At 42.6% G+C, this 27,522-nt stretch overlaps 2 pseudogenes; one reads left to right on the top strand and one right to left on the bottom strand.

The window, feature by feature from the left end:
- Positions 1–11,226: 11,226 nt before the first annotated feature.
- On the top strand, positions 11,227–11,802 carry LOC147465496 (uncharacterized; annotated as a pseudogene).
- Positions 11,803–13,076: 1,274 nt separating this feature from the next.
- LOC147465495 (uncharacterized) lies at positions 13,077–13,647 on the bottom strand (annotated as a pseudogene).
- Positions 13,648–27,522: the final 13,875 nt, after the last annotated feature.

Below are 27,522 nucleotides of genomic sequence, written 5' to 3'. Positions count from 1 at the left end.
TTTGGGTTCCCATGTTTGCATTGCCGTGTCAGTTGAGCAATAGTTTGTGCCCCTGCTACAGTTTATCATGAAGAAACTTTTCGATTGGTCTTCCTTGTTTTATCTTTGGTTGGAAGAGTGAATCAAGTTCTTGCGACGGCTTCGTTCACCACATCTTGCATGACACTGCATTTGAGATGCCTTGTATGCAACCTTAAATGGGGTGGCTTAAATGGCTCTATTGACACTCGATCACGAGTCCATTGGGACAATATAGTGGAGGGAGATTTGGGGATTATTGATCCAAAGTTGCAGAGCAAAGCATTGCTTGCCAAGCTCATGGTACGCGGATTGTTTCTAGGACAAATATTTGGAAACGGTTTTTGCACCATGCATACCTCCTCGTTTTAGATCTTGGCACTTGACCATAAGATTCATCTTCACAGATGCACCCTGCAATTACATCTTGCCTTGATTTGAGATCCACCTTGTTTTGAGGAGGTAGTGAAGCAACCACTTGTATGGAATGCATATGTGATAGATTAAGAAGGTTGTCAGCTAGCTGAGAGGACTCACATTGACTTGGGCTAGATGGGATGACGAGCAACATGCTCTTTAGACCGTTGGTAAGATGTTGCCTTGATTGAGACACATGTGCATGTCTGCATCGGGAACAAACTCTTTTACCTTCTCATTTAGGTTGATGGGTGTACTTTGATCCTCACTCGGGAGACCAAATTGTTGCTCAACAGGAGACTATAGTCTTTAGCATTGTTGAGACTGCCATCATGGACGTCACATCAAACTGAAGTTTTAGGGTGAGGCTCCACTTGATCAACAATTGGCCATTGGCAACCTATTAGAGTAGTAGGCTCTTTCCGGAGGAGATCATGTGTTGACCATGTTTTCACTACCAAGGAGGCACCACCTTAAGGACTGTGGATTTGGTAGGAAAAGCCCCTTCTTTAGTTGGACTAGGATCTTGGTGAGTGGTAGTGGCCTTTGTTAAGCGATGATGGAGCCCCTCTATCCTCTTTTGAGTACACTATCTCCTTTGCTTCTTTTGTAGACCCGACACCCACCTCACCGTTCACGCGAGAAAGGTATGGCAGGATCAGTGCATCCTCCCAGCCTTTCAGTGATAGTTTTGGTCATGCATGTGGACCCTTTGGATCTTTCATGTGGGTGCTAGCACATGCAGGATTACTTGTTGACACTTGGTCGGCAGTCACTAGTCTTGATCCCACTTGTGAGAGATGTACTTCAGAACTTGAATCTTTGAGGCACAGTTTGTGGGTTTGCCCATATGTGCAACCAATGTGGATGGAAATTTGTTGTTTTTTTATTAGAGTGGGCATCCATGATGAGTTTGTGATATGGGGAACAATTGCATGGCTTTTGCAATTTCTCATAGCTCCGCTCAAAAGAGTTGCTCCGCACCCCCCCCCGCCCCCGCCCCCGCCAACCTCGAGTCAGCAGGCATCAAAGATAAATTACGCAATGAAGATTTGATCTTCACAATTTTCCCTAGCCTCTTAGTTAGCAAAAGCAATTTCAACGCTAAAAGTAGTCTAAAAGCATCTGTTTTCAAGACTCGTACCCAAAGTCAATTTCTTTATTTAATTGGGCCAAAAGCTTCTCACAAAATAGTTCACCATGTCATTGGGTTGTAGTTGTACGACATGTTTTATGGTGGAATTTTTGTCGTGATTTTGCATGAGAGAGAGAGAGAGAGAGAGAGAGAGAGAGAGAGAGAGAGAGAGAGATTATAACGTACTACTTTCAGTATTGTCACGATTAGAGGCCACATTGGACGATGTTTACTGTCTCGTTCAGCTTGACAGGGATGTCCCTTGCCAACCTACTGCTTGTTGTTTTTTGTTAAGGCTATGTCTCTCTTCTTGTGCCACATTAGGGGGAGTTTTTCTTTTTTGCCATGTAAGAATTGGTAGAGCGAGAAAATGCTTTTCATTTGTGAAAATGTGAACAAGAAATTTAAAAATTCCAAAATTGGAGAGAAAAATACACCTTTTTCTTGGGTGCATAGGATGTCACTTTTCGGGGACCCACATGTAGTGTCGTTTTTAAACCTCTTCGAAATGTGTCCCTTTCCCAAAAATTCTCCCTTCCAAAGCACCCATTTTGACTTGTGGTCCAATTCCTCCTTGCTCCTATCATTTCTCCACACCTTTCTCTGTACCATATCCAATCCATTATCTCCCCCATATCCAATCTTTGGCCATGAATCCTACTAAGAGAGGTACCTATCATCTCCATGTCGAATAGGGTTTGTGAAACTTCTCCTTCTTCCATTAAGGCGATGAGATTAGAGAGAGAGAAGCACATTGATCTATGGACAGATTGTAGATTGCATCCTATAGATCCCATTGCCAAATGCACCCCACCAGTTTTCAATTGCCCTTCATTGATGAGATTTGTAGGAGATGGTATGAAAGGGCTATTAGGCTATACACAAAACCTTATAGCAAAAAGAGACATTCTTAAGATGGAGAACCATTTGATGCAACGGTTCAAGGATTCTCTTAATCATTAACTTCAAGAAAGCAACGAGAAGGTAAAGAACCTACAGTCATTGCTGAATACAGCCAAAAGAAAAATGATAGAGCTTGGGCTTAAACAAAGATAAAGGAAGTTAGAGAATATTGAGAGTCTCAAGTAAAGAGGTGGAGGCTACAACAGAACAATCAATGCAATGAGGTAAAACTGATATATTTTTCAAATTGGTGTTTTTGTTTTGCAAATCAGGATCTTTGGATGCTATAGTCTTTGTAAGTTTGTGTTTACTTCAAAAACTTAGTTAAACCAAATTAAGTTTGTCTTTACATCCTTAGTGTAGTCTTTGTAAGTTTGTGTTTACCTCAGGTTTTTAGTTTAGCTTCTATTGGATTGTTCACCAAAGAAACCTTGGAGAGCCTTTCCACATCAATGACATATATCTTGGTAGGAAGAAAAACCTCAAGTTAAACTCGTTCAACAATCTTTTCTTTGACTTGAAAATTTTTCAGAGGAAAATTATAAGATTATATGATCTTCAACACATTGAGGTGAAGAGGAAGCCATTTTTGTGATCGAATTAGATAAAAGTGAAATTGTGAAGGATAGAAAGCTTGAGAGTGTATCAATAATCCTCATGAATAGATCTGTTGATAGCACAGAGAGGGAAAAATTTCCTAAAAACTTTAGTGTGCAATCAAAGAAAAAGATTTGGTGGTTGAGTGCTTTGGAGGTTGATAGTGAGGATTTTAATGTGTTAAATTGAGTATTTCACCACACCAGTATCCCTACAATAATCAAAGTTCAACAGACTAGGAAGGAGTTAGATGTTGAGGGTTTTGAAACGTACAAGGTGGAATGGCACATGGGAGAGACCTAAAGACACTAAAATGTATGTAGAATGTGTCAAAGGTTGCCAATGCCAAAATCCCTTTTATCTACTGTATGGGTGCAACAAAGGAACTGAATCCTAGTAATTTGGAACAAAGTCCCAAACTTTCAAGCTGTTTTAGATGTTCCACTTTCAAATGTCCATATGTGCAGATTGCATGCATTATGTAGAATCATTGAGAAGATTGTGCACCTTTACATAGGGTTTGCATGGAAACTTAAATCTTTCTCTACCAAAGAAATTGCCATAAAAAGTATTGGACTTCATGGAGGGAATGTGGTGATTGAGTTAGATCCCAAGATGTCATCCAACGAAAAGAACGTTTCTAGGAAAGCTTCTACTAGTGGGGTAAAGGCCAAGACCTTTACCCCACTAATAGAAGAGGTTATCTGGTAAAAATAATTGTTTCTACGAGAGCTTCTATTAGTGAGATGAATGCCAGGACGGGGTGCATCTAAAGTCTAGTACAACCAATGGAAGGTTTGACACAATGTTGAAAGGACCATGGGAGTTGATGATAGAGCAAGAAACCAAAGGGCAAGAAGTGTGGGGAGCTTTGTATGCAGTCTTCTCTTACTGTGATAAAAGTCATTGGGAAAAGATTGACCTCTCCAACTTCAAAAAAGAGCTCAGCAGATTCAAAAAAGCTACGAAAAATGCTTGGAGCTCAAGGAACTTCACACACTGTATGGTAATAACTACGACTTATGATTTTTCTAATTTTCTTCGATGCGTTTGAGGATGATAGGTTGAAGAGAAACTTAGCTTTGTTCCAAGATTCTCAAAGAGTCCCTTCAAAAAATTACTGGTCATTTTGGGATCTCTATTGAAAACAATACTTGTTGGCAAATCATGATACTTAAATATTTGAGAGATGAATAGTTGTGACATATGTGGAGCCTTAATAGTAGGTATAAAATGAGCTTGCTTGCTAAACATGTCTACTATGGTCTATATTCCTGTATTTCCATGGATAGACTTTGGTAAGTTAAAGATAAAATCCATAGGGGTACTCTCCCATGGAGAATCCGAAATTGGGAGTGGCTAGAGAAAACCAGGTTTCTTTCCACGGTCATATTTGAACTTTTTGCAAAGTAATGCATTGAGTCACATATTTTTATATAATCCTCTTTCATCGTAGGCCAAAAGAAAAATGTCTCAATTGCATTCATTGTTTCCTAAATTCCTCTATTCCCAACATATGGTGGAGCATACGATTCATACATGACCTTATCTCTTAAATGTTTAGTAACACATAGTCAAGATCCATAAAGAAGATAGCCATCTTGAACCACGTATGGTTCTTGCATCCTCCGTATTGCTATGGCATACATAACATCTCAAAAATCTGGTTTAGAAGCATACTCATCTACCATAGAGGTTAAATCATTTTGAGAGGCTATTGGCACAACATTGCATCGAGGTCTACATGAGAGTGCATCCGCTACTTGATTGTGCTTGCCAAGAATGTGAGCAATGTGAAAATGAAATTGCAAAAGGAAACTTTCCCACCTCATTTGTTTGTCAAAAGGCTTGGTTTGTGTCATGAAGTACTTTAGATTTTGGTGATCCATTCCAATGATAAAGGGCATCCCAAAAAGTAAGAGATGCGTCCACGTATCCAAGGCATATAAGACACCTAGAAGATCTTTTTCATAGATGCCATGAATCATCTCATCAGAGTGCAATCGATGACTCTCATATGGTATGGTATGCCATTCTTGAAGTAATATCGCTCCAAGGCAATTGCCACTAGCGTCACAATGGACCTTAAATGGCTTTGAGAGGTCTTCTAGCACTAAGAAAATTATATGCAATCGACGACTCTCATATGCTATGGCATGCCCTTCTTGAAGTAGTACCACACCAAGGCAATCACCACTAGCATCACAATGGACCTCGAATAGCTTTGAGAGGTCTGCTAGCACTAAGACATGTTGAGATGTGAGTCTCCCTTTAAGCTCAATGAAGGCTTTTCTCGCCTTTCCAGTCCATACACACTTGACATTATTCTTGGTCAAATCGTGTAATGGTCTTGCTATGGCTGAGAATTTTGCAATGAATCTTCTGTAGTATGAATACATTCCAATAAAACTTCATAGCTCAAGTAGATTCCTTGGTTTAGACCATTCATTTATCACCTCAAGCTTTTGTGGATCCATACAAATACCATCCTTTGAGATGATATGACCTAAATATTGAATTTTCTAAGAAGAATTCACACTTTTTGCGAATAATGAATAACTTATTCTCTTGCAATGCTTGAAACACTACTTCAAGATTCTTTGTGTGTTATTCTAAGGACTTAAGACTAGACTATGATATCATCAAACTCCAGTGTAAGCCCTATGTGCACAAAAAATTCTTTCCATCATTTGATTGAATGTGGCTAAGCATTTGTTAGTTCAAAAGGCGTGTACAAATTTTGTGGTTCTAATCTTGTGAATATATTTTGGTAAAATCTGTATTTGATGATAGCCACTTTTAAGGTCTATTCTACTAAAGTAATTAGATCCTTGTGAATATCTTTTGGTGCAATTTTTATTTGATAATTGCCACTTTTAAGGTCTATTCTACTAAAGTAGGTAGATGCTTGTGAATATCTTTTGGTACAATTTGTATTTCATGATAGCCACTTTTAAGGTCTATTCTACTAAAGTAGATAGATCCTTGTAGCTTATCAAACAAATCCTCAAACTTTGGGACGGGAAATATCTTCTTTACTTGTTTAATGCATGATAGTCTACACACATTCTGTAAGTACCATGTTTTTTGTGAATTAATAAGATAGGAGAACAAAATGGCGAAGAGTTAGGTCTTACCATTTATTTTTGCATGCACAAGTTCATTGACTTGTGACATAATCTCCTCTTGTTGAGCTGGTATGACTTGATAAGGAGGTTTGTGAGGAGGAGAGCGTCTTGATATCATCTCAATCCTATTATCGTGATCCACCCCTCTAGTATGTAACATTCCTAGGATGTCATTGATAAAAAGATCAACGGTTCATTTAGAAATGAATAGAAATTAATTTCTACTTTTAATGAACCATTAGAAGAGACATCACTTTTATTGGGAAAATCCTTGACAAATATCATGTAAGCAAAAATAGGACTCCTTATTGATTTGTCACAGGAGTCATGAGATACAATGGGAATGGTGTGCCACTACCCATTGCCTCACAGAGTGATGTCTCTACCCATTTGCTAAAATGCTACCAATCTCTCTCGAAAATTGATGGAAGCAGCGATACGATCAAACCATGGTGCTCCAAGAAACACATCCTCATTCTTAAGTGGAGAGATGTGAAAATCCTCTTATCTAGATACCTTTAAACATGAAGCTAAAGGTGTGCATTGGGACTTGCTTGGGGTCTTCTTGGGCCCTTTAAATTGGACGCTTAGTGAAGTTCTTAAAATGCTAGTGAAGGTTTGACCAAGCTAATGGCATAGGCCTCAAAATACATACTTGCATTTCTTCTGAAAAGAAAATAGGTCTCAATCATCTCTAGTCACCAGATCCTCTCAGCTTTTTGAGTGTTAGTTCAGCCCCCACATACCACTCCCGAGGACTTTTGAATTTGAAAATTTTTATCGCTTTTCCCTCCCCCCTTTCGGAGGTGTTGCAAATGTCTTTCTCTCTCTACACCCTCTCTTTGAAACAATTTTGGAGAGATATGTTTGGGTTTAGGCTTATTTTTCCCTCTCTAGAAACCATAGCCTGGAGATCTGAATCTCATCTACCTCCCTCGATCTCTCCACCCTATCTCTATCTCTCATAATATCTCACCATATCTCTTTCTCTCTCTATTGTGCATTGGTGCAGACCTACACATTTGCAGGATCCATCTCCATATCCATTGCAATCTCCACCTCCACCTCCATCTCCAGCTCCACCTTTACCTCTATCTCCATCTCCATCTCTAGTTGCACCTGCACCTCTATCTCCATCTCCGGATACAATGGCTATGTGAGACATCACCAACAAGCCTTCTAAGTTCAGATTACATGTCGATTTGGAGCAGGGGTATTCAACTTTGCAAAGCAATCAAGACAGTGGGTCTATTCCGATGGACATGCTATGATTGTAAGCAAGGAAAGACCTTTGGGCAGATGGTGCAATTTACCCCCTTGATCCTTAGACAGGTGCATCTCCACCATTTCGCAACATCACACAACTCTTATGATTTTTGGGTGACGGCTACCATGGATTGTTAGGCTTTTGCCAGAGGCTTTACACTTTGTACTTGCAAGAGCTCTTGACACGTAATTAGAATCAATAAAAACTAGACATGCTGCAAGTTGCAAGCTTAGCTAAAAAAGAAAAACTTCTGGCATCAGCCTTGATGACAAAGGAGTAATTCATGGTGCAAATAGCGGAATTAAGGAGCAACTTGTAGAGCAAAAGGTGAATCTTGACAACAATAAAGAAATCATCTCAACCGGGTTGTAGAAAATTACATGCATCTTTGGCATTCCACTCAAAATCTCAGATGGCGCGTCGACCACTTTACTCACCTTCCTATGGGATTCAAAAAGAGACAACAAAAGTGCAGGGCTATGGAGCTCCTTATTAAACTTGGAGGTGCTCATAAGAGATATGTGTGCAAAACAAGGTCAAGTTGTAAGAGTGTAATTTGTTAGTAGAATTTATTAATTGACTCCTTTTCTATTTGCTTTTGCAAATGTGCGGAAGCAATCCTAGGTTGCAACAACACCGAGCAGTCGATCAAGGCATCCATACTTTGGCACGTGGTTGATGAGAAAGACATTCTAAATACGATCTCGAATCTCACACATGCTATATTGTGACAATCCCTTCAAATACTACTGTTGAAGGAGTTTCAGAATATTATTCCCCCTTGTGACGTGCTTATAGCGTGCGACTCAGCCAGGATCAGTGATAAGGGGTACAAAGCATTGTATACATGCATAACAGGGCGTCTACGCAGTAAGAAAATGGCTTGATCAATGTTACCAACCCCACACATTATGGCTATGGCAAAACCGCAACAAACAACAACATTTCAACCCTGCTAGGTGGGTACAAGTGGGTGGATGGCAACATGCCAATGTCCCCAAAGACTTTTGTTCACAACAGGTTCAACAATGTTTAAATTTAAGCATAAGCCCTGCAGCTATGATCCAATATTATGATATCACAATAGAGGAGAAAGGTGGAAAAGCTATATTTGTGTTAAAAAGTTAGATGAATGCCAGTTGTCAAAGGCTAGAGGATGGAGCGCACAAGCCTCACACTCATGAACATGGCATTGGTGGGAAAGGGGTTAGAATGTGAAGAGGTAGCCAAGTCGCTTGGCAGGAGGCTGCAAAGGCAAGATTGTCATGGGGTGTAATCAAAGATGAACATATAGTGGCAAGGGCATGGGCACTCCCACACGAGGACCATGACAGTTTGAGGTAATATTTCAACCGTTCAGTTATTCAAGAGGCAATAGATCGACAATGCAATGGGGAACTCCTCAATGTCCCTGGCATTGGCAAATTTGAAATAGAGTGGCACCTTGGTGGTGACTTGAAGACCCTAAAATGCATGTTGGGCACTAAGGGCGGTGCAAATTCTTTATTTCCATGCATTTTCTGTTGCCATGCAAAGATGCCTAAGGATGCATTGGGGAAGGGCATAGGGGTCAGAAGATCAAAATTTCCACAAGCAAGCAAGGACTAGTAGCCTGAACAATAATCAAAAGGCATGTGGAGGACATGTGTGGTTCAATGGCATCATGACTTGCGACCAAAGCAAGCCACCATCTCGTGCAGAGGAGGATCCAGATTGGCATCCCATTCTTTCAATTCCCTTAATCGAGTGATGTGTGTTCCTTGCATTTGAGACTTAGAATTTTGGACAAGTTGCTAATGCTCCACATAAATTATGCATGGAACATAGATCCAGAGTCGCGGCGAGAGGAGTGCATTCACGCGCTTGAAATGACTTTGTCATCGGTGGGGCTTCACTCTGGTGCATTAACCCTCTCAAAGGACCGCAAGAACCAACAACCACACATGATAACCCTAATAAGATATGTATGGGTGGGGCAAATGAAAAACACTTGCTTTCAAACTATGGTGGGGCTCAAAGCCATACTCCTTTTCAAGCAGGTGTGTGACATAACAACCTACCTTGGTGATGAGGCAGCACACTAGGACTGAAGAGAGTGCGTGTGTGGGAAGCATGCGATGAGATGAAATTATTACCAAAATGGCTTTTCTTCTAAGAAATTTACAAAGCCCTCACGTGCCCAACATGTCAAATGTTTTGAATAGAAGAGAATGGTTGCAATATTTTTATAGATCTTGACATTGACACTCCTTTCTTAAGTATGCACCCCATCAAGGATAACATTTCCAATGTGCTTCAATACGCACTAAACTCGGCATATACATCACTTTTGTAATATCGCAACTAAATACTCAAAACACAACGATAAATATTATTAAATCATTTCTTGGAGAAATTCCTTTAAATGATTCACAATGTAAAACAAAGTTGTTGCACTTCTATAAAGCACACAAAATTTATTTACTTCAAATATACAAGTTTTAGAGCTTTTTTGTGCTATTTTCAAATTGGATGACATTCTGTAGCCCTCCCTCTTAATGCTCTTGATTTGCAATTAGCAAGAGCAATGCTAGATGGCTTCTTGAGCAGCCACACCTTAGTGAAGATGAGATACAATCATTCAAGGTATCTATTAATAAATTCACAGAGCTAATGGTCGATGCATGGGGGGGCGAAACCCATATCACACATTACATGAATATCTTGATTGCCCACGGTCCATACTTTCTTGACAAGTATGGATCCCTTGCGCTCTGGAGAAATCAAGGGATGGAAAGGTCACACTATCAGGCAAAGGCTACCTATTTTAAGAGCACTCAGCATGGTGGTGGCAAGATCCGTAGCAATGTGTTTCACGAGATGTTCAATTGGTTCTACCATGCACTAATTGGTAGGAAGTAGCAAAGGGTATAGGTCAACTTGTCTCTTAGGTACCATATTATGAAAGTGGCGAGTATCCAATAAACGCAAGGATACCATGGGTTGAATACACGCAAGGGAGCATCGATCTGGAGGAGAAATCGGCAAAGAGTAGGGCACGCGTGGCTTCTCACACAGTAATGATTGTAATTTTCACTTTTTTGGAGCATATTAATGATAAACTGTATTTTTTCAAAAAATTGGGCCCTATAAATATCAAATTGAGTTTTTAAAGTCTTTTATAAGTTTTGTGCTCTCTCTCTCTCTCTCTCTCTCTCTCTCTCTCTCTCTCTCTCTCTTCTCCTCCCTACTCTCACCTCCCACCATGGAAACCAACAACCAAGAAACCACCAATCAAGAAACCAACAACGTCCCAAAGAACTTGGACAACATCAGACTTCAACAGTTCTTTGATAGTCTCAGTCCAATTTTACATATGCAGAGGTCAATGATACCAAACATCAAGCAGTTACAACAACTGAATGAAGAGACAAAGTGCTTGCGGTCCGAGAGATCGGGCTCAACAAGATATTCAGAGGGCGAGAATGCAAGAGTTTTACAAAGAGGAAGAGAAGTATCTGATTGCAGAAGCAAAGAGGACTTACAAGATGCTCCACGAGTGACGATACCCACACGACAAGGTTGCTAAGGTCTTAAGTACATAGCTCAGTACAAAGTACAAGAGACGTCGGGACTAGAGGTCTAACACAGATTCACAACTACTCACGAAGGAGCAGGTGGTCGATCTCATTGAGAAGGTTTATAATAGCACGATTCAAGAAATATATGGGAAGTCCTTGAGCAACGTGAGGAGGATGGAAGAAGAACGACTGATGACAAGGATGGAAGAGGCAAGCCGCCTTGCAAGGGAGAGAGAAGAAGCAAAAAAGAGAGAGGAGGAGGAAAGGGCCAAGAAGGCCACACAAAAGAGCCCCAAGAAGCCACCCCAGAAGAATCAAAAGAAGGCCAAACAACCCCCGACTAAAGCAGCATGTGAAAGTAGTCATGCACCAAAAGGGAAGATGGTGATCAAGAGAAAGAATCCTCCACAAAATCTAGAGGAGGCCAACCAATGTGATGAGAGGCACAAGAAGCACCGCAATGATAATGCCCAGTGGGCTCACATTGCCCAGCCTCCACCACCACCACCTCTCAAGAAGAAGCGTTGCTGGAGAGCTGACACATGTGCATTGCATGAAATACTCAAATACTAGAAGAGTACACATCTTATCATCCCTAAGGCCCCATTTTCCAGGCTTGTGAAAGAGATTATGGATGAGTACTCAGACAGTGTAACAAGGGTCGAAGCAGCGGCACTAGGTGTGTTGCAGCAAGCAGTGGAGGATATCACTGTATCCCCCTTACAAGACACCATTTTGGCAATGACCCATGCTAAGCGTATGACTATTAAGCCCTGAGATATGAACTTAGCACTTTGCCTATGTGGTGATGATTGCTTTTGCAAAACCTAGATAGGAAAGCCATTGTAACTTCCCAAGCAACATCTTTGCCAGCTTTATTATGTAACTGATTTGAAAATGGAGTTATCGTATCTATGTTTGGCAATTGCAATTTATTGTTTGAAATTTTAATCTTGTGTTGTTTATGGATTTGAATGTGGTTACTTGAGTCAATTTCTCTAATCAATCCGCTTGCGCGGTTTGTGTGAGTTGGAAAGTAGAAATATGGGTTGACGTGGTGCCCATCCCAAGCCCCATGGGCCGTATGAACCCCGTCGCCATGCACGTGGTGAAATACCAAGCCATTTCGTGGCCCCATGCGCCACGGAGCAACTTTCGGGTCAAAATGTCAAAAGTTGCTCCGTTGCGCATGGGGCCACGAAATGGCTTGTTATTTCGCCATGTGCATGGCGACGGGGTTCATACGGCCCGTGGGGCTCAACTATGCCAAAAGTTGTTCCGTAGCGCATGGGGCCATGGAACGGCTTGTTATTCCGCCACATGCATGGTGACGGGGTTCATACGGTCCGTGGGGCTCAACTAGGGCAAGACGACATCATGTTAGTATACAAATTTCTTGTGACACACATTGAATCTGCAAGGTGCTCTGAAAAAATGTTTCTGCGCTCAAGGGATCCGTGTTATCTGGCAAGTAGGAAATACAGCTCATGTCATACCCATCCCGATGCCCACGGGCCTTATGAACCTCGTCGTCGTGCACATGGCGGAATATCAAGCCGTTCCTGGCTCTTGTGCCATAGAGCGACTTTTGGCAGTTAGACCATGTCAAACTGCCAAAAGTCGCTACGTGGCACAGGGGCCACGGAACGGCTCGATATTCCGCCATGTGCACAAAGATGGAATTCATATGTGTCCTGTGGGACTCACCTATGCAAGACAAAATCATGTTAGTGTGCAAATGGCTCGTGACGCACATGGATCAAGACAACACTTCACTCAAGCTAACTTTATTAATTTCAAAGATACATTGAGACGCGCAATGCACGTGGCTAAGATTGCTTTTTTACAAGCTCATTGAAAGCATCTTGACCTAGGCTCCTTAAAGCTGACACAATATCTTCCTTGCTTGTTAATCCTTGCCTGAGACAAAGGCCGCAATATCCTAAAACGCTTTCGGCCCATTTATCACCAAAACTATGGATTGCTACCTCTCTGTTTACAAGAATACATTTGTGGGCATTTAGGGCTATAGGAAATTGCCAAAACAGAGCTTAGCGCTCTACACTTCTACATCTCCGTTGATGCATAGTCCGTATACTTGTTGTGGATGACCCTAATCATCTTTTCATTGAAGCTTGGGAGCTAATGTCACAGGGCGGTGTCCTTTGAGTCACCCTCCATGCGAGATCCACCTTTCTGTTGGGCAAACTGATCAATCTCCAAAGCGAACTACAAAGAAACAATGTCGGATTATGATTCTAAGAAACAACAATTAGAATTGAAAAGAATGAAGTACTTACTAGTGTCGCATCAGTGCGCGCAAGGGTTCTTGTTGGTTATGTCAATTGTGCCAAGATCAGTGCAGTCGGAGCACATGAAATGTTTGTGGGGAGCGAAGCTACTCTCGGGAACACTCTCCTAGAAATCTTTCTCCTCATCAATGGTTTGTAGAGCTACCGCCACGAGGGAATCCATGGAATTATGTCCCTGTGGCAAGGCTAACGTGTTGATGAGGGGAGCAGAGGAGTAGTCCACTTAGAACTCGGCCTTTTGACTTGGGTTCTCTATATCACGAACCCCAACATATATTGCAAGAACAAAGAGGGCTTTGTATTGATGCATTTCAAGAGAGTGGGTCATGTCGTCAAAGAAGAGAAATTCTTGACCATCCACTATAATTAAATGCAGGGTGCGCAAGAGCAACCATTAGGATCTCATCTTCGACATCCTCCCCTTCCAGGTCTTGGTCAACATCTTCTGTTAAGTATGGAGCCTGATTTACCCTTGTAATTTTCTGTGGTAAAAGCGCACATTTGTAAGGTCCCCATTATGAGGAGAAGTCATCGTGCGTGAAGGAAAATCACTCAACGGAAACCAAAATTTTCACGGCCAAAAATCAGGGGCAACTTTAGGGGCCTCGGGGGCGGAAGCCCCCGACACTTTTTTTTCCCTCGCCGGAATATTATGGCCGGACGGCGGCCGAAAAGTGGTCGGAAAACAACCGTCGGTTGGCCGGTGTGGCCGGTAGTCAATGGCTGATGGCCGGTGGCCGAATTCAAAAGCGGACTTGTCTTCTCAAGGGCGGCCACACATGGGCGGATTGGAGGGTCCGATTTGGACTTATTCGCACAAGGGCGGCTACACATGAGGGCAGCCCTTTTGGCCTATAAAAGGAGGCCATTTCTACACACATTTCAGAGTGTGAAGTTGATGCAACAAGGTGAGTGTGAGGTGGTGAGAGTGAAGCAAGGTGGGAGCTCCATTAAGGGTATAATCCCTGAGTAAACTACTTCTTGTTTTGAAGTACTAAAGCCATTGAGTGGCTGCTTTCCCGTGGACGTAGCCCACATTGGGTGAACCACGTATATCGTGTGTACTCTCTCTCTCTCTCTCTCTCTCTCTCTCTCTCTCTCTCTACTCTATAATCTCGTGTATGTAAATTTGTCTCTCTCCATTAAGTAATCTACTCAATTATCTATTTAGCTACGTCTTATTTCCTAACAACTGGTATCAGAGCAAGGTTTGCTCGTAGCTAAGTTATCTCAAGGAAAGGATTCCTTGAATTGAGTGGGAGTTATGGCGGAGGAAGGGAAGCTCAAGATTGAGAAGTTCAACGGCAAAAACTACCAACATTGGAAGATGCAGATTGAAGACTATCTCTACCAGAAGGACCTCTATTTGCCACTAGGCGGTCTTGCAAAGAAGCCCGCAACGATGGCAGATGAAGCATGGATTGTCCTTGATCGAAAGGCACTGGGAACAATCCGGTTAAGCTTAGCGTCAACGGTGGCCTTCAATGTTTCGGAGATGAAGACCACGGAGGACTTGATGAAGTCACTTGACGACTTCTACGAGAAACCATCGGCATCCAATAAGGTATTTCTTATGAAGCGCTTGTTCAATCTAAAGATGGCAGATAATGGTTCAGTTGCAGAACACCTAAATGACTTTAACACAAACATAAGTCAACTTCGATCGGTGAAAATCAATTTTGATGATGAAGTGTGAGCTCTCCTTATACTATCATCTCTACCGGATAGTTGGGACAGTCTTGTGATGGCTGTAAGTAATTCTATTTCTGGTACAAATACTCTTAAGTTTGATGATGTTGTGGGTGTTCTCTTAAGTGAGGAAATACGAAGGAGAAGCACAGGAGAATCATCAAGTGCTGCATTGTCAGTGGAAACAAGAGGAAGGCCTAAGGAGAGGTTCAAAAACCAAAAGGGTCGTGATCGTTCAAGACGAAGCAAGTCACAATCAAAGCAAACAAACATGGATGCAAAAAAGATAAGGGGCAATGCTAATGGAGAAGAAACACCTGTTTGTGTTGATGGTCGCGCTTGATTTGAAGTGTGAACGACAGAAAGATCTCATGAAGATCCAAATCCTAACCACAGCAACATGTTCCTGTACAGACTATGAAATACAAGAATACCTCTAGGAGGCACATCAGTGGGAAAAAAGAACTTTGGTAATCACTCAACTCTAAAGCAGAAACACTCCTATCGTACTAATCTTACCTACCCTCCATCACTCGAGTGTTGAGGATCAAAGGTGTTTGATGACATAGGTTTCTGTTTCAGTGTATCGGATATGAATGTGTAGGTCTGGGTCAATGTTTTGACTTTTATTGTGCATACTCGGTTGCTAATTGCTCTTGCTCTTTATTATTTTTGTTTTTTGTGAGTATAAGGCTTTATATATACATTCCCTAAGATTGGAAGATTGAGAGGTCAGGGAAACAAGGTTGAGAGGGGAGTGAGTGAATGATGACTGTCAGCAAACACTCCCCCCTTCCTTGGGTAGATCATATCGTTTGAAATGTGCTCGTCACCCTTTGAAACCAATTGTCCCAGTCGGTAATAGGTGAGGATTTTTGCCAGTAGTTTTCTATTACCTTAGGTGCCTCGTCGAGTTGCAAGGGTGGTAAGATACTCTCCCAGGATCGAAATTGAAGTGGTTCATCAGGTGATTCTTGAATACTGGGAGGTGTGGATTCCTTTGTGGCTTTATGGAGGTCCACTATTGTAGGTGGAGGTTGTGGAGAAGCTTTTACCTCTATGGATGCATTACATGAGGAGCTAGAAGCTTCATGGGACTCCCCCCTTCCTGAGCTAGGTGGAACAAATCGTTCTTTCTTCGGTACCCAAACTAGCTCTGGAGAAGGTGTGTAGCATTTTGTGATTTTTCCTTTCCCATGATCTTTCATCGGCTTTGTCGTCACAGGGTTTGACTCACATAGGTCAAGTGATAGGTAAGAACACAATCTACGTTTTGGTACCCATATTTGATCATTTCCTTGATAGTAACCTTGGGCTTCCAATAGTCGTTTAGGAATCCAACGCAACCTTTCTTTACATTTCTTGGGGCGAATGGGACGTCTCTTACCAGGCTCCTATCTTTTAGCACTGACTATGGTCGCTAAAGAAGATTTGGGGACCCACTTGTATGTTTTCTTCGTTGTATTAGGATGAGTCTTATCATAAGCTATATGCATTGCTTGTAGCATATTTAAGGGTACGGGCATTTCATCCCCCTCAGGTGTTACCCATGTCGTCCCCCTATTTCCCCAAGTGTCTATGGTTGCTGCTAGGTGGACCCAATCCACATTGTCCGAATCAGTCATCCTAGGTAGTACATCCATATAAGGAGAATCTTCCCCAACATCAGTGTCCGCTTTACACGTGTAACAACACTGCAATGGGGCCGAGTGAACTGTTGTGTCAGACCTATGATCCATTTACGCGGGCACCCATTATTCCTCCACCCTAGGTTCTGGACCTTCGGCCGGGACTCAAGGTAGCGCGATCCAAGATCCTCATATCGCGTCTAGTGATTCTTCCTCTGACTACGAAGTCATGGAGGGGTATCCTACACCAAACCCTGATAGTTCAAGTCAAGACATGCATGCCATGGGCCCACGGCCCGGGTCCAGCGTGTTTAGCCCCTTAAAAGAGACCCTTAGTAGAGCTACTCGCTCCGAACATGTGGTTAATGAAATAAATGAAGGGAGTGGGGAAGTAAATTCGTCATTCATGCCTAAAATAGACCCTATGCTTCTTGAGAGTGTACATGTGAATGTTCCATCCACTGCACCTCCTGATCCTTTAGGACTATCTCCCTCTGAGGTTTTACTACCCGATGGTAGGAGTCTTGCCGAAGTACAAGAGATCGAACGCTATATGCAAGCAACAAGGGAGAGGGAAATTGAGAACCTACGAAGGCTAGAACAAAGTCAATCCCTAAAAGCAAAGGCTACTATGACAACAATCATGCCAGCCGAGCAACCGAGTGCTCCCAAGGTAGCAATCACGGAGGGGCAAGCGATGGGGAGCAATTATGCTTCCACATTGAGGGAAACCTCCAGCACGCCAGGCCTAGATGGGATATTTCTAAACGAAAATTGGGAGTATGACCTACAAGCAGAAGCTTTAACTGATCAGTACACACGACACACCTACCATGTGGGTTGGTTAGATGTTCTACAATCCACATCGGGTGCTACTAGCATAGATGAGCAACAACAGAAAGTCTGTGATGTCCTCCATAGGATTGTCGAGTTAGAAAGACAAAACACAGGGATCAACATGCCTTCAACAGGCCTAATGAGATTCTTGGATATGGGAAAGGCCAACCAACCAACCCTATCACAAATGGAGACTCCCTCAGTGAGCCCCATTGATCCTCCATATGTTGTTTCGCCAGGAGCCTCAGTACAATCTGAGCCCACAAGTGGCAGCTTTACCTTCCCAGATCTAGCTCATCTTTCTCTTAATGACACTACGCCTACCATGCATATCCCAATGGTGAGCATGACAAGAAGTACACCATGGAGTTCATTTGTTAACACTGCGCCGATGCCTAGTAGCACAGTGCCCCCAACTATACCTACATGTATGTATCAATCATGTGCACCTGTCGTACCTCGGCCTCATGTAGCTCCTACACCTCCGATTATTCCAAGAGCTTACAATCCACAATGGCATTATCCAAGCTCTTATACAAGTGGAGCCATGCCATTTAATAATAACATGCCATATCAGGCACCCCCTATGCCTAGGGCCACGCCTGTAAACTTTGGACCACCGTCTGGTACACCACCATACGAAATATGGGACCCAAGAGCCGCGCGTATGCCAAGGCCAAGGGCAACTCCCATCTCACATGTGGTTCCAGGAGCACATACACCCATTATACTTGCTCAAATAGGAGATTTGGTAGCATTTGCTCAAACTATGGGTCGCTCTATTGCGGAAAACATGCGTAGTGCACCTGATAGAGAGCCTAGGAGCAAGGCAGTTCAAGTAGCTAAGCTCACACAGAAATTCAGTGGAGACGGAGATGCTAGAAAGCATATGGAAGTCTTTGAACATGTGTGAGATTCCTTGGAAGAGCACAATGAGCTACATAAGTGTAAGGCTTTGAGTTTGACCCTAAGCGGAAAGGCTGGAGATTGGTATAGAACCTTAAGAGTAGAAGAGAAAACGATCTACTCTACTCTTAGGAGACTGTTCTTAAAAGAATACATACGAGAGGGAGTACTTTGGGGTGTAGCCTCTCAGCTCCAGAAAGCCCAACGAGAAGAAGGTGAATCCGTGAGAGACTTCATTAGTCGCCTAAAGAATTTGAATTCTCGATGCAATCCAAACGAGCGATTCAACAACAACCAATTGCTCGATAGATTCATTAGGGGACTACGACATGAAAGTATCTATAATGGCATAGTCATTAGAGGTATCACTACTTGGGAAGCAGTCACCATGAATGCAATCCAATTGGAGGATAATTTAATGATTGCAGGAGAAAGAGTGTCCGCCAAGCCGAAGTCTAGTAGCTCGCAAGCATCAGGGCATGAGCCAATGAAGATAAAGCCAATCGTGAAAGAGCAAACGATATCTGAGATGACTTTGGCAGATCTCACCAAGGCCATCCAAGAAAACCTTAGGGGTAATCGTGCTCCACAAAACACTCATATGTATCCAAGAAGGGAGCAACAATGGTGCTCAATTTGCTTGGGCCCACATACTACGAGTGAATGCCCTACTTTCAGAGTAAAGTTTAACGGGACTTGTAACGCGTGTGGTAGGTATGGCCATCAAGCGAAGGATTGCCTAATGCTTAAACGCATCATGGAAAATAGACCGCCTATAGCTTGGGCAGACTCACCTTGAGTTCCTGCATTGATGCCTACCCCACCCATGGAGCAACAGTTGCCATTACAGCACACGGTCCCTAGAACCCAAAATGTGGTCCAAACCACACCGTTGCCACCTCTAGTGCTAGGACCGCAACCCCCTCATCCAAGAGTTACACCTATGAACCAAATAGGTTGCGAGTCATCTAGTACTTATGTAGATTGCGAAGAAGACATAGACTCTAGTATCACCTATGGAGTCGACATGCTTGAGGAGTGTCCCATGTACTATATGGAAGACCATTGGGGACAAATCAAACCGGTATATCAAGCTACTGCGCTAGCAGCAAGAGGCCAAGACATTAATAGTTTTGCCAGGAGACCACCTCTTCAGTGCTACGAATGTGGTGGACCACATCGAGTAGCTGAGTGCCCCATTAGAATGCAAAAGAATGCTGCACTAATGCAAACAAGTAAAGGGAGTGCATTGGCAATGCCAATACTCACTTGTAATCGTTGTGGCATAGATCATTTGATCGCACAGTGTCCTAACAATCCAAACGCACCGAAAATCACACCATTGAACATAATAGAGATTGTTGATGGGACACCACCAACTATAAACATAGCACCAGTGAATGCACTCACACGGTCGATGCTCCAAAAGCAAAATTACATCCTCGAAGAGAGAGATGCTGCATCCATTGGCCGAGCGAGAAAGAAGAAAACACGAAGAAAGAAATCTCTTAATGCTTCTAGCTCAAAACCTAGTTCAAAGACTAACATAGGGACAGGAGAGGATCCCGTGTATATGAATGACCCTGAGGATGACTCAGATTCGATAGAGACCACGGAGACCAAAACTATTACTACAAAGGAAAAAGCCAGTGAGGAGGATCACGAGAGGGAATTACGACGAACACCAAAAGAGTATTCAAAGTTAAACCACCCAGTTGCAAACCCCCAAGATAAGCCACGAGAGACAAAAAATGAGGATTGCAAGAGAAAGATTGGAACCTATCCAAACCCAACAGTGGAAATTGAACGAGTCCAACAACAGAGGGGTTTGGTGGAAGAAACTCAACGAACATTAGAACCTGAACCCAAACATATCCAGATGTCGGACACAGTGTTTCCCACACAAGTTCAACCTCACAAGAACTACAGGCCGTTAGCTATACCCAGTATCATTCGGGAAGAGAGTGAGGGTAGGACATCTGAAAGTGGACACACACCTTTCCTACTAGAGAGAATGTTTGGTGAGGGAATGCTCAACCCCCTTGAGGAAGTGGAGATTCCATCTTCACCATTCTCTTGTCAGGGTCCTACGTCCCACAAGATGCCATTAAATGTTGCCAAATTGATGGATTTCATGTCTTCAGAAGTTAGAACCACCATCATGTCCAAACTATATAAAGACCCCGAGCTAGTCTCAGCTCTTCGAGCCTTCCTCAATGGAGAATTACAGGCTGGATTACCACAGTTTGCACATATGAACAAACTTGACTCGGTAATGAATGATGAGGAACATTTAGCACCACCATCTGACCTAGAGGGACATGAATCTATAATTGAAGTACCCGTTAACAAGTTGGGGCAATACTTTGAAGGTGATGATTCTAATGCTACTCTACCAATCACTACTAAAGGATTAACTGTAAAGGGGGTCCTTGACGGTGGTGCGGGAGTCAGCATGGTGACAAAGAGTTGTTGGGAGTCTATGGGGCGACCTCACCTTGAAGCTACAAGCGTAGTGGTAAAAATGGCTAATGGATCTATTGTTACGCCTATTGGAATGCTAAAGGATCTCAGAATCAAGGTCTTGGGACACAAGGTAAGGCAGACTTTCATTGTTATGGATTTTTCCAAGCATCCTATGTCATTTGAGATGATCTTAGGGCGTCCATTCATGAGGGAAGCAAAAATGGTGCATGACTGGTCCAAAAACCACGTCTACTTACAGTTCCAAGACTCTGCCATTCGAGTTGATCTTTTAAGTGGTCGAACGCATCCTCTAGGAAATAAATTCATCATTGATAATCGATCAGACACAACAATTCACTCAGCTCCATTACAGTATTGTTACACGTGTAACGAAGACACGGATATTGGGGAGAACTCTCCTTATATGGATATCCTACCCGGAATGGCTGAGTCAGACAATGTCGATTGGGTACACCTAGTGGCAACTATAGATACATGGGGAGCTAGAGGAACAACCTGGGTAACACCAGATGGGGAAGAGATACCACACATTGCACCAGTAAACATGTTAGGTGTAGCGCATGTAACATCCGATGATAAGAAAGAGGCACACCTATCTGAGAGTGAAACCGATGATTCCTCAAAGGCTTCAGACCAATACACATCAGAAACGGAATCTCAGGGAGAAATGGATTCAAAACCTAAGGAAACATCGAGTGAACCAAGTATAGAAACTGAACACTCAAGGCCTAGTACGACCATCTATGGTAATTTATATGAGAGTGAAGAAGATACAAGCGAAGACCTATCAGGCGAGTCAAGTTCAAACATTTACCAAAATCAAAACCTTAACAAGAAACAAAGGTCATATAAGAGACGAAGATATCGAGAAAATGTGAGAGCTAGGATAAACAAGGAAAGATCTACTGCAGAATGGCTTAGCTATCTAGGGGCATGTGATGCTCATCGAAAGCTAGTAGACAATTGGGGTGAACATCTCCAGAGTGTCATGTGGTGCAGCCCGCGACCCATTGACCTCGCTCAATTGGAGGTTACAGAACCGAAATTGAGTCGAACTATAAGAAGACGTCAAATCCGAGAGTTAGCACAACAACAAAAGGAGGCAGAACTAAAAGAAAGGTCTCCGTCAGGACAAGAGCCTGCTGACTTACATACGGCTCGTGAACATTTTAAATCTTATACCACGGGGGAGCGAAAGGTTGTGTATGCCAAAGCCCAACGAATACCTACCAATGGAAGCAGTGGAGTCTTCAATGGTCCAGCGGTAGTTAAAGAGATAGAATTAGCAGAACCAGGTGAGGAGTCTAAACCAGTCTTTATTGCTCAAGACCTTACCGAAACTGAAGAGGTTGTACTTAAGGAGCTCCTCAAGGAATACAAGGATATCTTTGCTTGGACATATCATGACATGAAGGGCGTTCCACCTTCTATGGTGCAACATACAATTCCCATGATCAACACTGCTAAACCCGTCCAGCAACGACCATATCCAATGAATCCTAAGTACGCCAAAATTGTACAAGAGGAGATTGAAAAACTTATCCAATGTGGATTTATATACCCTATTGAGCACTCAGAATGGGTTTCTCCAATAGTCATTGTGCCAAAAAAGAATGGGAAACTAAGAGTGTGCGTGGACCTCAAGAAAGTTAATGCAGCTACTAGGAGAGATCATTATCCCTTGCCATCTATAATTGAAGTACCCGTTAACAAGTTGGGGCAATACTTTGAAGGTGATGAATCTAATGCTACTCTACCAATCACTACTAAAGGATTAACTGTAAAGGGGGTCCTTGACGGTGGTGCGGGAGTCAGCATGGTGACAAAGAGTTGTTGGGAGTCTATGGGGCGACCTCACCTTGAAGCCACAAGCGTAGTGGTAAAAATGGCTAATGGATCTATTGTTACGCCTATTGGAATGCTAAAGGATCTCAGAATCAAGGTCTTGGGACACAAGGTAAGGCAGACTTTCATTGTTATGGATTTTTCCAAGCATCCTATGTCATTTGAGATGATCTTAGGGCGTCCATTCATGAGGGAAGCAAAAATGGTGCATGACTGGTCCAAGAACCACGTCTACTTACAGTTCCAAGACTCTGTCATTCGAGTTGATCTTTTAAGTGGTCGAACGCATCCTCTAGGAAATAAATTCATCATTGATAATTGATCAGACACAACAATTCACTCAGCTCCATTACAGTATTGTTACACGTGTAACGAAGACACGAATATTGGGGAGAACTCTCCTTATATGGATATCCTACCCGGAATGGCTGAGTCAGACAATGTCGATTGGGTACACCTAGCGGCAACTATAGATACATGGGGAGCTAGAGGAACAACCTGGGTAACACCAGATGGGGAAGAGATACCACACATTGCACCAGTAAACATGTTAGGTGTAGCGCATGTAACATCCGATGATAAGAAAGAGGCACACCTATCTGAGAGTGAAACCGATGATTCCTCAAAGGCTTTAGGCCAATACACATCAGAAACGAAATCTCAGGGAGAAATGGATTCATAACCTAAGGAAACATCGAGTGAACCAAGTATAGAAACTGAACACTCAAGGCCTAGTACGACCATCTATGGTAATTTATATGAGAGTGAATAAGATACAAGCGAAGACCTATCAGGCGAGTCGAGTTCAAACATTTACCAAAATCAAAACCTTAACAAGAAACAAAGGTCATATAAGAGACGACGATATCGAGAAAATGTGAGAGCTAGGATAAACAAGGAAAGATCTACTGCAGAATGGCTTAGCTATCTAGGGGCATGTGATGCTCATCGAAAGCTAGTAGACAATTGGGGTGAACATTTCCAGAGTGTCATGTGGTGCAGCCCGCGACCCATTGACCTCGCTCAATTGGAGGTTACAGAACCGAAATTGAGTCGAACTATAAGAAGACGTCAAATCCGAGAGTTAGCACAACAACAAAAGGAGGCAGAACTAAAAGAAAGGTCTCCGTCAGGACAAGAGCCTGCTGACTTACATACGGCTCGTGAACATTTTAAATCTTATACCACGGGGGAGCGAAAGGTTGTGTATGCCAAAGCCCAACGAATACCTACCAATGGAAGCAGTGGAGTCTTCAATGGTCCAGCGGTAGTTAAAGAGATAGAATTAGCAGAACCAGGTGAGGAGTCTAAACCAGTCTTTATTGCTCAAGACCTTACCGAAACTGAAGAGGCTGTACTTAAGGAGCTCCTCAAGGAATACAAGGATATCTTTGCTTGGACATATCATGACATGAAGGGCGTTCCACCTTCTGTGGTGCAACATACAATTCCCATGATCAACACTGCTAAACCCGTCCAGCAACGACCATATCCAATGAATCCTAAGTACGCCAAAATTGTACAAGAGGAGATTGAAAAACTTATCCAATGTGGATTTATATACCCTATTGAGCACTCAGAATGGGTTTCTCCAATAGTCATTGTGCCAAAAAAGAATGAGAAACTAAGAGTGTGCGTGGACCTCAAGAAAGTTAATGCAGCTACTAGGAGAGATCATTATCCCTTGCCATATTCAGAACATGTGCTTGAAAGAGTTGCGGGCAAGGAAGCTTATAGCTTTTTAGATGGGTACTCTGGTTACAGTCAAATCACAATTGCATTAGAGGACCAAGCTAAAACTGCTTTTATCACAGAGTTTGGAGTGTTTGCATTTCGTGTTATGGCTTTTGGCTTAACAAATGCCCCTGCTACATTCCAACGATTAATAAACACTGCGTTTATAGAATTTCTAAGGGAGTTTTGTGAAGCTTTCCTAGACGACCTTTGTGTTTATTCTTCTTGGGAGAAGCATTTGTTATATCTACGAAAAATATTTGAAAGGTGCAGATTTTATCGCATCTCATTGAACCCTTTCAAATGCCAATTTTGGGTTAAGCATGGAGTCATTCTAGGGCACATAGTGTCCAAGAACGGGATATCCACAGATCAGAGTAAGATTAAAGCCATTGCCGATTTGCCACGACCTACTAACTATAAAGGAGTTCAAAGATTTATGGGCCATGTTGGTTATTATCGAAGGTTTATTTTAAACTTTGCCGAGATAGCGCGTCCATTGTACAAGCTTCTTATCGAGTTTCACTGGACGGAAGAATGTCATCAATCTTATGAGTTATTAAAGAAGGCCCTAACAAGTGCTCCAATCCTGTGAACACCTGATTGGAATGTACCTTTTCATGTGCATATTGATGCATCAAACTTTGCTATTGGGTGTGTTCTAACTCAACCAGGAGAACATAAATTGGACTACTCTATTAGCTTTGCAAGTCGCCAATTAAATGATGCCAAGATGAACTACACTACTACAGAGCGCGAAGGTCTAGCTATGATTTACGCAGTAAAGAAATTTCGCTATTACCTTCTTGCTACCAAGTTTCTGTTTTATGTTGATCATCAAGCATTGCTATATTTGGTAAACAAGCCGTGTTCCGCAGGTCGAATTACACGATGGTTATTAATTCTTCTTGAGTTTGACTTCACCGTTGTTGTGAGGCCTGGGAGAAAACATGTCATGGCGGATCAGTTATCTCGTATCCCTAATGGCGAAGCTCCTACGAGGGTTGATGATGAATTGCCTGATACTCCTTTGTTCATTGTTGAGACAATGCCTGAATGGAGTGAAAAGATTGTTAACTTCTTAGTTAATGGTTTTCCACCCAAAGAGCTGCGAAAAGATATAGCTCAAAAATTAATCAAGGAATGCGAACCCTATTGCTTACTGGCGGGAACTCTCTATAAGAGAGAAAAAGATGATGTTCTTAGACGTTGTGCCCGCGAGGATGAGTATTTATATATTCTACAAAAGGCACACATGGGCGTAGCTGGTGGTCACTTTTCAGGAAAGTTGAATGCCCGAAAGATCTTACAGTCAGGCTATTGGTGGCCCACTCTGTTTAAGGATGCATCACTTTTTGCAAAGGGATGTGATGAATATCAACTCTTCAAGAAGCCACAAAGAAGTGATAGGATGCCTCTACATCCCATCAAGTTAACCCAACCATTTGAAAAGTGGGGCTTAGACTTTGTAGGACCGATTAGTCTGGTTGCACGTAACACGCAATCACGATATATCATTGTGGCTATCGACTATGTAACCAAATGGGCTGAAGCAAAAGCAACACGAAAGGCGGATGCAAAAACAACAGCTAAGTTCCTCTTTGAGAACATTATCACACGTTTTGGATGCCCCTTTGAACTTGTGAGTGACAATGGAACTCATTTTATAAATGAAGTAATAAAAGAACTCACATCAAACTTCATGATATCTCACCACAAGTCTACACCCTATTATCCCCAAGCAAATGGCCAAGCTAAGAGTACCAACAAAACTCTCATCTCCATTTTGACAAAGACAGTTGAGGCTCATCGCACTGATTGGGACCTAAAGCTTACATCAACTTTATGGGCTTATCGTACTGAGTATAAAGTTACTATTAATTGCACACCGTTTAAGATGGTGTATGGCCAAGAAGCAGTTATGCCATAGGAGTTTGTCATTCCTAGTCTTCGAGTAGCTTCGCAAGAAGGTTGGGATGGTAACCCCTTAGTTGAGCGATTATATATCCTGGAAAGGCTAGATGAAGAGAGGCAATTAGCTGTGCGAAATGCTCTAGTGGAGAAGGATAGGAGAAAGAAGTGGTTTGATGGCCATTTAAAGGATAAAGACATCAAGGTTGGTGATAAAGTTCTTATGTACGGGGTACGTAATGAAAAGAAGAAATTGAAATACGTTGGTAAGGGACCGTATCGAGTGTGTGAAATTACCCCGCAAGGTACCATTCGTGTGGAGACTCTAGATGGAGTTGAAACCATTGGATTCCTTAATGGGAGTAAATTCAAAAGATATTATGATCCTCTAAGCCAGGAAGAGTTGCAAGCTATCCATCAAAAGAAGGCTGCCAAGGAACAAGCAGAGCTTAGAAAAATCCAAGCAAGAGTTGAGGCTCGAGAACGACAACAACGTCTTAGACGCCAACGAGAGGCTAATCTGGGAATCACGCAAGCATTTTTTGAGGACACAGATTACGACTCATTAGAATCTGAGCCACCCCTACGATACCCAATTGAGCTAAATAGCCCCTATGGGAAAGTACTATACAATGCCTTATTAGATACGGGAGCTAAACACAATTTGTTGTCCTATGGAGTTTGGTGTCAATTAGGGAAACCGACCCTATCCCCGAGTACGATGCAAGTCAAGGGCATTAATAAAAAGAAAACTGCTATTCTTGGAGTCCTTCCGACCCCTGTTGTCTATGACAATGGAAGCATAGTGCAGAGGTTTCTAGTCATGCCCGCGGGAGCTATGGAAGGCAACGTAAACCTGGGACGCACGTGGATGTTGGCAACCAAATGCACTATTGATTGGGATACTGGTAGTGTCACGACGCGACCACCGACTCTTACCCCTATCATTCAAGCAAAGTCACCTACGTTGCAAACTCTAGCAAAGTTGAAGGATAGCCAACATTCACAAGCCAAGGTGGTTAACTCGTCTTTGTCGGCTACCCATGAACCTAGCACTTCAACACTTGTAGTTGCAGCAAGCAGTAATATTGCAAGTACTCAACCTGCACGACCTAAGAGTACATATCAATGGGTCCCCAAGGCCTTAC

The sequence above is a fragment of the Adiantum capillus-veneris genome, chromosome 1, assembly GCF_014529385.1.
Source record: "Adiantum capillus-veneris isolate H3 chromosome 1, ASM1452938v2, whole genome shotgun sequence".
Classification (NCBI taxonomy): Eukaryota; Viridiplantae; Streptophyta; class Polypodiopsida; order Polypodiales; family Pteridaceae; genus Adiantum; species Adiantum capillus-veneris.
This window is presented reverse-complemented; position numbering and strand designations above follow the sequence as displayed.